Source organism: Ixodes scapularis, unplaced genomic scaffold (genome assembly GCF_016920785.2).
Source record: "Ixodes scapularis isolate PalLabHiFi unplaced genomic scaffold, ASM1692078v2 PGA_scaffold4__175_contigs__length_147842914, whole genome shotgun sequence".
NCBI classification, from domain to species: domain Eukaryota; kingdom Metazoa; phylum Arthropoda; class Arachnida; order Ixodida; family Ixodidae; genus Ixodes; species Ixodes scapularis.
The window spans coordinates 15,099,803-15,113,642 of record NW_024609879.1 but is presented as its reverse complement, the minus strand read 5'-3'; positions in this window follow the sequence as shown (position 1 = coordinate 15,113,642).

Here is a 13,840-nt window from a genome sequence, read left to right as displayed (position 1 = left end):
TTAAAAAGATGCTAAAATGTCCTTCCGAGAATGAAGCAGGCGCGGTTTTACAGAGCTACGGCCGCTTTTGCTTTTGCTATCTCTAGGCTTTCACAGTTGTGAATCACAATGGAAGACACGCACAGATCTCCACTCACTTTTGCAACGCTTTGGCTTCTAATTGCATGTGTTAAGGAGATTAGCACACACCTCGTGCAGCGCTCGCTCCATGGTGGCAGTTGTGATAACGTCGAACCAGTCCTACGGCGCGTCCAGATAAGGGCGCGTGTACCAACGCGAGAGTACAATAATCTACCGCAATCTGAGTTTGCGAAATCGCCATTGTCTGGTCCAGCTGCGGCGAAACATTCTGCCCGCTTATGGACTGAAGAAATTAGAATGCACTCAAAGCAAGGTAAAAAAAAAAAAAAATTGCGAGCAGAAGTAAATTTGATTTTTATTTCATTAAGTGGCTTACCACCCGCCTAAAACCAATATCTCTTCGGCAATCTACCTCCAAACATAACTAAACCATCGCCAACGGGACCAACCCTGACTATTTAACTCTGGCATTTGTTAGACAATCGAGGTCCCAAGATGACGTATGCTAAAGGCTGGGTTACTCTGCGACGTCGAACGCAGCAAACGCGGCGTAGCGGAGCGCACACGGATACTGATTGGTCGCAGATATCGAGTTCCTGCTCGCCGGTCAATGAAAGGCGCACGTTATGCGCTACGCTGCGTCGCTGCACTCAGCGTCGGAGCATAACAGAGCCTTAACCGTACTATTAGAATTGAAGCGCAACTCTGACACCTGCTTGGTGATTGGGGACCGAAGCGCCAGATGACCACCAAACGTTCACACATGAAGCCTAACTGTCACTTGTTACGCGATTGAGGCTCAGAGATGCCAGAAGACGGCTCTACTATCAGGAAATGAAGCCTAGCTTTGGCTTTTTTTTGGCGATATGGGCCCAAAGATGATAGGGGCTCATGCAGTAAGCCCAACTGTGGCACTTGTTTGGCGAGTTTGGGCCATACATAGCTGCCAGGCGACAGACAGACTTTCAGGAAGCGAAGCTTAACTTCGGCACTTGTCTGGCATTTTTGGGTCCAGAGATGCTTGATGGCAGCAGTGCCAGGTAGGAAGCCTTACTCTGGCACTCGTTTCGCGATTTTAGTCCCAAGAAGCTAGATGACAGCCAAACTACGAGGGAGTGAAGCCTAACTCTGGCACTTCTTTGGCGAATTAGGGCCAGAATACCCAGACTCTTGCCAAGGGAGGTCAGGTTTGGCTCTTCTTTGGCTTCTTCGAGCTTTTTAAGGCCCTGAACTTTCGGACAAAAGCCAAATTTTGGCCCAGAACGCTTTGCTACCTGAAATACGAATAAAAAGTCCAAATTAAAGTAATTGCCCCATACCCGCCGCTGTCACATGCACAAGTTAGGACATTCTACTTGATACTGTATTATTTTTTGGTCCGTCGGCAAGTTTGCTTTTGTGGCGCCAGTGCCGTTCACATATGTCCAGCAGAATACATTCACTTTGCACGCTACATTAATTTCTCGTTGCAGTGGTTGTGGTTTCTCCTCTTTGGCATTCTTTATGGCTTACGGCTTACAAAACGTTCTCTCGTAGCTCAACTCAGAACAGCCTGGAATACAAGCTCGCCGCTAGTCGGCAAGCACCTGCCAATATTCCGATCATAGGATTGGGTATATTAGCAGATATCGGAATATTGGAATACTGGCTTCGGGAACCGCCTTTGTAGCAGTCCCCGGTTCGAGTAAGATTCGACAAGTGCGCCACCTTACACATACAAATACTGAATATAAACATACACTGTAATGCTTCGCCTATTAACGAGATGTGGCAACGTAATCGGCTGCAAGCCAAATAATATTTGCGGCGCGCGAAACCATCATAGATTTCACATGGGCGTGGTAATGCATAAGTGAATCGAAGCTCACTCGAATGTAGAACCGCATGTGGATGCACGCCAGAAAGACGAGCGTCCACACGGTCAGGAAGCAAAGCAGCAGGTCCACGTTGAAGAGTCCTGAGCCCCCGTGCATTATGCGCCGACTGTAATCGATATTTATGATCTAAGCATCACTCGCGGTATCTGTATTCTCGACAATGTTACTGAAGTGTTAGTGAAAGACCTAAACGGTACTTCCTTCGGGCGCACTTCTGCCAAAATTATTATTTTGTTTCTAATGAAGGTAGGCTGTTTTGAGTCGTATATATTCATTATGTTCTTTATGAATCGATGTTAGATTAGGAGAAATAGAAGTATTTACACCTTGACAACATCATGTGGCTATACTTTTGGGCAAAGTATACTTTGCCCAAAAGTATGCTTTGCCCCAAATAAACCCAGTTATAACTGGGTTTATTTTTATATCAGCGTTTTCAATAAAAAAACTTCTATTGATAGATGACACACCGACGCATTTTAAACAAATGGAAGGAACATAAAGTTGTGGTTAAAGAGAACACGCACAAACACCTGCATTAATAAAAATGACAATGTTCGTGTAAACAAACACTCCAGTTGTTAATTATATGGGGTCTGGGGTTCGTCAGCTTTAAATTTAACATATATTTATCTGAAAATATGGCTAGTAACACTTGCAGGCAAATATTCAGAAACATTAAGATCATCACAGGCAACATTAAGGTCATCATAGAATGGCAACATGTTTAATTAAAACACGACTTCATCGCTTTGAAGAATGAACTAAATAAGCAGTACGCCAGGATATTACAATCGCCAGAGAGCTCACAAATAGTATTGCTGTGCCGAGGACTCGTTCGCGTTGACGCAGCCGTGCAGCTGAGTCATAAAGCCGCTGTAGCGGACGTGCACCAACGTCGAGTTGGAGAGCAGCAGAGGCACGAGTTGTGCGCTCTCCTCGGCCGTTGGCGCCGGCAGAGTGGACTCCCGCTCCAGCAGGTAGCCTGTGGCCGCCTTGCAGATGCGCTGCGTCGGGGGACCGCATGGTGAGTGGAGACCAATCAGCTGTATTGTCTACGACACTGTGGAATCAGGGTTCCGATTTCACTACTCATTTGATGACAACCTTCCGATTATAATACAAACAAAAAAACAAGAAACGATGCGTGCGCGTCACTGCACTGTGTCGCCGTACGCTTACCTGTGGAAACTACCTATGCAGATGTTCTACTCGTCTTTAGGCGTAGTTCGGTATTTAGGAGGTATATAGGCTCGCCAAGGTTTTTATTTGTACATAGCATATGAGAGACCAACTACTCAGAACGCAATTTGCTGCTCGAAATTCGTTTCTTTTCCCTCCGAAAACTGCCGAGCAATAACTGGCCGGTTTGAGTCGCGCTCACTCTATGGTCACGTGCCGTTTTCTATGGTTTAGACACAACGACGTAGTATAATCAATTGTGGGTCATCAAAGGCACACATTCTATATTAAACAGAGAAAAGAAATATGAGACCCATTTTTGTGGCTTCTAAAGAGCTGCAAATATGTTGAATAAAAAACAAAAATTGGACACCAACGTAACTTTGACCAACTCTCTCCTCTATATTTCTCGTTCCTTTGGTGTCCAGGTTCGGTTTCACTATATAACGCGTTTACTACGTTCTATACATATTTTCCACATGGGCGCAGCCATCTGGAATGTCGTAACTTCTGGTTACGGTAAGAGGTAGTTTTGATCTTTCCACCCCGCTGGAACGTGTTTACGAGAAATGCGTGATTGTCATACATTCTTGTTTTGCTTTGCTTATATTTTCTGGCATATTCCAGGCTGAAATGTTTTAGTATTTTGGCGTCCCGCATACCAGACATGGAACCCACGTAACTGAGAAGTACAAAAAAACAGAAAACGTGTATATGCTAAAGCTTTCCAAGTGCTTCGGCAATGTGCATTCCGCTGCATCAAGATCGCCGTTCTTTGCAGACGTTAGGTTGAAGCGTGATCTGAGGGTGCGGGGACCTGCCAGACCAACCATACTACTCTGGTCGAGACGCGTTCAGTGCGTGTGCGCACCCTTTGGCACTCGTAGGCTTGTCAACTCTCCCGCTCCCGACCAAAACCCCCTAGACACCTTTCGAGCCTGCGCGTCACGTAATATGACGTCACTTCCCGGAGGCCTGCACGGGTGCTGATAGGACTTTAGTGGGGCGTCAGCTTTGGCGTGAGACTATGATAGGAAACGAGTCCCACGCGAACGCTGACGCGGCACTCGCCTCCAATCAGCGCCCGTGCCGGCCTCCGGGGCGTGACGCGCAGGCTTTGAGAGTTGTCTAGGAGCTGTTGTCCCGGTCGACACCTTCTTATTTCCACGAATAGGACGCCGGGCGCAGCTTCGATAGCCACCTTAGGCAACCGTGCCGCAGCTGTATCTCGGTGGCGCAGTGACTGGCAGAAGCCCAGATAGAAGCTCTACCTTCCGCCGTCCGGCGTGGCATTGCTTTGCCCAGTTCAGCGGTCAGGAAAATAACCATTCTGCTTTTTTTTAAACCTTTTTTTTTGTTGCTTTTGCTGCCCTGTCAACTACTCAGTGACAACGATTAATTTCGAAGGCGTAATTTATAATATATTGCGCGAATTAATAAATAAACTATCAATATAATTTAAAAGACATTAAAACCCAAACAAGAAATGAAAAAAAAAAATGGCAGCGTGTCCGTCTTCCTGGCTGCTGAGCTGGAGAAAACAATTCCATGCCGATTGGCGTAAGATGTAATTGACATCGCAGCTTCTGCCAGTCATCGCGCCACCGAGATACAATTGCGGCACGGTGACCAACGGCGGCTACCAAAGCGTCGCTTGGCGCCGTATTAGCAAGTATAGAGAGTTTTCGTAGATCACGTTTCCCTTCCTCTAAGCCTTTCTCAACGAAGAAACGGCTACTGCGCCTTCGCGCCGAAGGCCTTGACTGTAGAGTTCCGGGTACCGTAGAGAGTTGCAGCGAGCGTTGCGGGACGGCGGAAACAATCTACGTAGACTCCCTAATAACGAGGCGTCAACTGGAGGTGGGAGAGTTGACATGCCTGCGAGTACCGAAGGGCGCGCATCTGCGCATTATGGGTCTCGACAACATGTGCCGCTCCTCAGGGAAGCGTGCTAATGCAGTTCGGTAACGGTTCGCATGGTCCGTAAGCTTGTGTGGCCGGCTGTACTATTGAAATGACAAATGAAAGTGAGATGGGTGTGCTTGCAGTATGCAACACACATAAAATAATAAGGCGCTGTACTAGAGTGCAATGAATGTCATTTGGAATACCATATAGGGACGTGTTCAGGAGTAGCAAAAACCGCCTTCCGAGGGGAAGAAACTAGGATTAAAAAAATTATTGGAAATATAAAACATATAAACGAGCAAATATGAGAACTGGCAGTACACTTGATGAGAGACAGAAAAAGAGATGGATGTCCAAGAACAACTGATACAAAAAGTGGGTATGCTGAAACACTGAGCTCACTCAAACAACAAGTGGTTAAGCTAGTCACAATAAAAAAAAAAAGAAAACGTGATGGCCATTGAAGAACTTTTGCAAGCAATGTCGGATAACTATGATGATGTCCTAACATTATTGATCATACAGTAAAATTAGACATCTTAGAACGAGAGTAAATAAACTGGAAATGTAGAGAATGACTGACGAAACGCACCAGTGAAAGAAAGAAAGAAGCTGGTACGATACGGGCGCAGAAATAACCTCGAATATACCGACTTGAGGAATCCCTAAACGAAAATGTTTTCGAAAAACTGAACAATATTGCTGACCAGATAAAATCGCCAAGGCTAACAGCAGGAAAAGTAGAAGCAGGGTATCTCATTCCCACGGAGGCAAAGAAAGCACCCATGGTGATTGTACGTCTATCAATCGGAACGATCGAGATGAGTAAATTAAACACACACACACACAAATTAGGACCGTCGCAAACGGAGGTAAAATCCATCAGCAAAAAAAAAAAATACGATAGCGTTAAATTCGTAGCGGGGCTTTGATATCAGGACAAAAGTAAAACAACAAGTTTATCTGGCCCAGGGAAGGGTCTTCCTATGCGAGAAAGCAAGAAAGCTACCCGACGATACGAAGTGAGGAGAAAAGTGCTGTATTCGTATATTACCACCGTACAACCTACGGTGGTAACATACCTATTAAATTGAATTCAAAATGGATAGAACACAAACATCTCTTTTTTCGGAAAAGAGGCAGAAGTGTATAATCAGTTTTGCTTCATTTTATTGCACACAATCTACGCAGCCTTAAAACGTTTTAATGAAATAAATAGCTTGGTCATCTCTTATCTCGATAATATAGATGTGATTGCATTAACGCAATAAAACATAAAGCTGAGAAAGAAACCTTTTTTTTATATTTTGGAAGCGTTTTCGCATAATAGCCACGAAAGGAGGGGATATTGGTTTAAGGTATCAATAACAAAAGGAAAATAGCCAAACATTAGAAAATTACACTCAGATCAACCGAAGCACTGCATATCAAAATTGAAGATCACAGAAAAAAAAATCGTTTATTCTGGGATTATACCAAGCACCACTGGAAAATGTAATTGAATTTTTAGGTAATATGTATAAGTTAAACAATAAAAAATACATGAACATAATAGTCGTAGGGGACATTTATATAGATATATCGAGGCCAAGTCTAATAGACAAATAAATATCTCAATTATATGGCACATCTATGATTGGAAGCAATGATATATGAGTTTACAGAGAAAAAAAAAACATTAGGTGGAAAACTAACAAAATCCTGCAATGGTCAGACATGTGCGGACTAAAGGAGGAAAACCAGAGGGAACAGTTATTTTTGAAGAAGTGAGCGATCATTATTTTGTAGCAGTGATTATTGCAGATTTTGTTAAAAAATAAGTAGCCTAATACATTGAGGACTCATTCATAAATTAAGGTGCCGATGAGGTCTAGTTGATGCATATATTTAAGAATTGTAACACTGCACGCAAAAGACGAGAACATGGAACAAACGCTGACTCTCGAATGAAACATTTAATGGAAAGGAACACAAAACACTAACAGCAGCAAAACAAAAACAACACAAACGGTCACTGTCAATCAGCACGTGTCAAGGAAGGCAACATCCTTCCAACGTAAAAGGAGCGATGTTTCGCTGACACATCGGTTCTCCCCCTATTTTTTTCATGGCGTAAGCTTCCAGAGTCTCTAAATAACAGTGCAAGTAAGGCGTTATACGCAAGCACACGTCACCACCGGCCACAAAAACGACCACACTTAGTAACAAAATCACAGCAGACAAAACACACAGCGCTGACTCACAACGCGATCTTCTTTTCCTTCTGGTCCTTTTCGATAGATTCCTGAAAATTGGCTTGTTTTCCTTCAATGTCCCATGAAACGACGATCATTCGCGTTTATCCTACAGTAGAAAGATAAGCTTATTCTTTTCCAGATGAAGTGAGCGACGGAGTGCTAACACATTTATCGTCATACCTGGCAATATCTTCCGGTTCTACAATTTCTCTAGTCAGTTGGCTGTCGCTTCTGCCCAGCACTGTACACCTATCTAGATGTGCCGCGCATCCGGCAGCTGTGGATACCAAATAGCAATTGATAAATATATACAAACACAGGAATCAATATTGTCTCATAATTTGCTTACACCATTTCCGTGGGCACTGGCGCGGTACAATGCAGTTAAAAATACTTAATTTAGAAGAACTTCTGCACAATCTAGTGCCGAGAGCTCGTGTTCTTGCTCAATATCCTTTACTGCACAATGCTGTGCGCAATACACCTAAATAGAAACTAAAACGCTGTTTGGAAACAAGCACGGATCAAAAAGCGGTATAGGAACAAGTCCGTGCTTGCCCACACAAATTGAGGGCACTGGGCTTGCTCAGAAACAAGATTCCAGTAAAGTGAAGGTAGGTCTAGTCGTGCACTATCGAAACGCTCTGAGGTGGGCATTCTGGACCCTGAAGTAGTTATCCTAGTCTCACCACTCCTTCCGAGCGAATGAAGCAGGTGTCCCTGTCGGCGCCCCAATCGGCATTGCAGTCCATCCATGGTATGCGCAACTGCAGCGATCCGACCCAGTACAGAAGTCCCTGAGCCAGCACCAGGGCGCCGTCGAGGGCCCTGAGAGCGGACAGCAGGCACATGCTCAGGCCCAGCCCCTTGACCAGGGGGAAGCAGCTGAAGACGTGCAGCGGGCCGCAAGAGCTGAACTGGCCCAGGATGGCCTCAAGTAGGTAGAGCGGGTGGCCCACCGCCACCAGAAATGCAACGTATATAAGCAGGAACACCCCTGAGGCAGGCGGAAGCATAAGGTGAAGATAAGAAGCTCAGGAAGTACTCTGAAAGGGATCGCTTGAATTGAAAACCCCACTATGGCAACCAGCGTTATGCTAGAAGAAAGCTTTTCCCGTCAATTAGTGAAACTCTTCTAAGGAAACGAAAATTGCAAATTACAGGGTAAGAGAAGTCTTCAAGTAAGACCATACGATTGAGTTTACGGTCTCTTTCAAGCTGACTAAAGTCAGCCTGAGGAAGACCGTTCGATCACAACGTTTGGGATGACATCACAGTCAAATGGAAGGAACTATTACGGCAGTCACTTTAGCTCAAGAATCTGATATCTGAGTTACGTCTATGCTACTTATATACCAAGATAATTGTTTTGTATCAAATTATTGATAGTGACTGATTGATGATGCTTTTGTGTATTTATATTTTAATGCAGAGGAAGTTTCAAGAACACTGGGACCGCCTCAAGAATCCTTATTTACATTTTAGTACACCCCGTGCCCGGCGACTTGTAATATCTGAATTAATATCATTAGTAGTAATATTTCCCCACGAAATAGGGAACGCAATGTTTAAACCATGATACCTTATTGCTGAACGCTGAAGTGGCGAATAACACGGCGGAATGTTCGCTTTATTACTGGGCAGCTGCGCGGCGTGGCACTGATATAATGTTGTCCGAATGTCGAGTACCAAGTCGTTTAAGCTAGTTGTCTGGCAACAACAACGCTCGGTAAACGTTCTTGCCGATAATTCACACCCTTAATACAACCTAGCTAATTTTTGTAAAAAATAGGTTTTCATTCTGTCATCGATTTAAGGCTTGCTTGAAGTGAGGGGCCCGAGGAATGAACGAGAGCACGAAATATTGTAAGCGAAAATACTACATTCGCCTGTTCTCCCCATCGGCATAAACCAAAAAAATTGGACGCGTGGTTAAAAGCATATCTTTTGTTCAAAGAAAAAAACGCTCGATCAGTTGGATTGTAGGCAGTGAGGACATTTCGTCTACCGAGCTATTCCTTATCTGACAGGAGCAAAAGACAGGGCAGAAGAGAAGTGGTACTTCGACTCAAAGTAGAAATAAGAACGAGCACACTAGAATGCCACCAGGTGTAAAGTAATTTAACGTCTGAGATTAAGGACACGTGAACGATGATAATGGATTCGGGCAAATGCTTGGTCTCAAGCATTTCTACACGTGTAGGAGGCAGTAGTGTTTAATTTTTTTTACATCACCAACTGAAGGCCAGCGCTGGTCACATATTGGACACGAGAGTAGTGTCAGTGTTTGGCTGGGACTCGTGCTTTGACTGATTGAATTCATTTTCAGCGGAATACTGACAGACCACTCGTGTTCAATGTGTGTTCAATGTGTGTCCCACGATGGTCCTCCGTAGGGGACGTATAAAATTGTGCACTACAGATTTCTATTTATGGCTGGTGACGGGTTAGAAAACTAGTAGATGTTCCTCCTCGAGCACGTAATCGTGCCATTTCTCTGTGCTTTAGCTGCGCGTGAGTCAGTGGGCGCGTTAAGCTCGTGCTCCGGAGTGTGAGAGTTTGGCGCTCCTTTCACTAAACGGACAGGAGCGTCGCCGGAGACTGACAGTCCAGCGCGCTCTTCGTGCGCCGTGTATTTCTCGGGGCGCGAGTGACTTCTTCGCGCTCTGTGACGTCACGTCCACAAAGAAGATGGCTGCGCGGATTAAAAACGCTGTCGGTAAGAATGGCCCTCCCAGACCGCTGCCCCTTTTCAGTTGAATAGCGCTTAATTCAGAAGGTAAACACGATTTGATTTGAAAGCCAAGGCAGTGATTAGCGTTCCGGAAAAGGTTTGTTCACGTATCTCGCCTTAAACCGAATTCATCAGTCGAACGATATCGTGCCTATAGCACAGCGACAAAAAAGGTGTCGAGATAAGAAGACAGCCGGACCGCTGGCCCTTTTAGAATACTTAGTCCAGCTTCAGCTACAAAAGATACTTCGATTGGTAAAACCGAAACACCTTTTAGCGTAGCCGAAAAGGTTTTTTCATGCATCTTGCCTGAAAACGAATTCATCTATCGAACGGTAGCGTGCCGATAGCACAGCAACAGATAATATGTCGAGGTGAGAAGACAGTCGGACCCCTGCCATTTTTAGAATGTTTAGCACAGCGAGGAAAGATGCTTCGACTGGAAAGCCGAAGCATCAGTAACGTTGCGGAAAAGGTTTGTTCAGGCATCTTGCCTGAAAATGAATTGGCCTGTGCCGTGGTATCGGCTTAAATTCATCGACGGCTTCCGTCTCGCGCTGAAAGACGGAACCACGGAACATCTGACAAGTTTGAGTTTTTTGCATCGACAAGCGGGTTCAAGAATGTTGATAAAATGGAAAATTGGGCGAGTTGGTGATTCCTATTCTAAGGTTCACAGTTGATGATCCCTTACTGGTTGATGGTCCCTTCATGCTGAGAGATTCAAACGAAGTGATTGATTTTTTAACAAACTGCAATGGTAGGCACCTCAAGGTCTTCTTAGTAGATATCAAGGACCTCTTCTATTCCTTACCTCAGAAGGAACTTTTCAAGCGTGTGAAAAACTGCGTCGATTCATTTGGTGTTATTGCGTTTCAGACTGCGTCGGGAATATCACAAAGTGGTTTCCTTGAACTACTCACTGTATATTTAGAATCTACCTTTGCCTGTTGGGAAGAAAAACCTTTTTTGCAGAAGCAAGGGGTATGCGCTGGATCTTTAATTGCGCCATTTTTGAGTAACCTTTACCTCGCACATCAGTACCGGAACTTTTTACAGTGCTTAGATGCTTCTATTGTAGTGAAGGTGTTTCGCTTTGTGGACGACTTCTTGATTATCCCAGATTGCGCAGCTAAAGACTTCCAGCTTATGGTACCTAACGTTCTTTCGTGTTCTAAGACCTATATAAATCCACTAGAAGTAACGCATGAACTTCCCACAGAAGGGTCCTTGCGATGTTTAGACCTTCAGTTAATTTTTACTGATTATCATGTATGCTGGTCATACGAACCGAGAGGAAAGAAACCACTTCTTCCGTTCAGATCGGCACAGTCTAGGCTGGTGAAGAGAGGTATTGTTGATTTATGCCACACGAATGCTCGTAAACAGTCATGTCTTCATTCTCTCAAAGTCAGCTTCAATGCAAAGATTAGCAGGTTAAAGTCAGCGGGGTACCCTAGTTCCTTACTGACGGCTGCAGCAGAAGATGTTTTAAAGAAAATCAGATGAGGTAATCAAGTATTAAGCGAAGTAAGAGATAAAAAGACGGCTGTTTTTTATATATGCATAATCTGTCGCACGAACTTAAGATGATAGGAACCGTATCAACATCAGGGTAGCCTTTTCTGCACCAAATAGCCTTCTGAGCTTATGCAGGAAGGTCAACGTGTCAGCACACCATCAAGCTGATTGTACAAAAAATTACCAGAAGAGCGCTGTTACCACATACTGTACTAGGGGAAATACATTCCACTCCTCTCAAATACAATAGCCTCGGCGCGGACGGATTTTCTGGGCTTGGCGAGAGCCATCTATCGTCGGGGAGGTCTCGGCTATCGGGCGGTAAATTATGATATTGATAATGGTTGTTCTACATACCAAATTCATTGTTGTGGAAATGCGCGAGACACGTGCCGCGCGCCACTTCTATAGGAAGAACATGGCGTTTAAAATCTCGCTGAGTGCTGCGCCAAATACTTTGCTGCTCTGTGCCGTTATGATCTTCCCAAGGGCTGCACGTAGCACGTGCCTCTTGCATCGACGCACCTTGAGCTACTTTTGAAACATGGAGGGGCTTTAGGTGGAATCGGAGACGACACCACCGCGAACATCACGTGTACATGCCCGTGGACTGATATGGACCTCCCCTCCGTCAGCGCTTGATTCGGCGCTGTAGGCGTTCTGTCTAAGGCGAATAAGCGCAGTGGAATGTATTCCCCCTAATAAAGTATTTGTTGTTCTTTCATCGAAAGGGTAGTTTATTCTATTCCACTCTCATGTGTTAGAGAATATATAGGAGAAAAAGGGCAGGTGTTTAAATGATCGCTTAGGAGAGCACTTCTATAACACCCAAAGAGTCGTTTCGGTACACCTGGGCATACACTGTAAAGATAGAAAATGCGTTCCGAAAAAAAAAAAAAAAAAGGTTCTGTAATAGGAAGAAGTCGGGACCCGCTGACCATAGAAATAATGGAAGCTAAAAAAATAGCGCTTCTCGCTGACAAGTGTGTTAGTAGTCCGTCCTTAACACTGTCTCAAAAAGAGCTCAAATTTTTATCCTGAAAATTGCAGTGAGGATTCAGAAGCATATTTAGAAGTGTTTCTTGTATTCATGCTATGGTGCTGGTTATGGAGATTGCGAGAGTAAACCCAATGAAGAAAAAAAAGAAACAAAATACAGAACGAGTTGTAAGTCAGCGCGTTTGTTTGTCCTTTTGCGTATCGGTGTGTGTGAATAATCCTGCGCTGTTAATCTAAGAATAAAAAATATCCTTTTATTCCAATCTGAAAAGCATCTATGGTCAATAAAAAGATCGGCCAAGGTCACTTGAAGCATATGCACTCGAAGCGAGTCTTCAAACCTTTCACGATAATTAAAACAGTCGTAAAAGCTTTGTCACGTCGCAGTATTTTTAAAAATTTACACTCGGCCGTTTTAGGCAGGCCTTAATTAATTTACCTAGGAAATAATTTCTGCTTCTGGGGCCACTCGTATCCACGAGACGCCGAGTTTGTCACAACCGTGCAGTTGGAAGTGGCTTGTGCGGCTCGTAGATAGTTTTGGTGTGTCGCGTTCTTGTACTCTGTGCTCCGTTTAATTACTGCGCTCGGAGTATGATACTCGGATCGTCGGAGTAGGAGGAAGGGAGCGCGGACTTAACGCGCCCAATGTTACTAAAGGCGAAAAGCTCACGTTCGAGGCGGAGCACCTCCTGGGTTGGTAACGTATCACCGACTATTAGCACCCTGGAAGTAGGAAGCTTCTGGAGGCGACATGATGCCACCAAAGGTGAAGCCGGGAGAGACTTCAGATTTGGAGTGACACGCCCCCAACGGTGACCAAAAACGAAGGTAACCAAACGACGCTATTGAACGGAAAGAACACAGTCGTGCACCCTTGGGGGGCTTCAGCCGGTAGGACACACGTGGGCACTCTTGGCGGGCTTGAGCCGGTATGTCGCCTATTCTTCCTACCTCCATTATTAGAAGCGATATTAGATTTACTTTTGGAAAATCCGGCAAAGCACTTACAGTGACATTCGGTGAAAACTGGTGAATTTTAACCGGTAGTTTACCAGTAGTTTTACAGGCAGCCACTCACGGTTACCAGACTTTGCTGGGAGTTTTACCGGCACTCTCTCGTTTAGCAGCCGATCTGCTTTGCTGGAAATTTTGCCGGCAGCCACTCTTGTTTACAGGACTTCCCTTGAAGCCGACATGAGGGGAACGGCTAAAGAGAAAACAAGACGGGGACTGAGTGTGTAATGGCGGCCGACAAGGCTGCGATATTCTCGTAAGTCTTTTAGCTCCGTGTGTCGTTG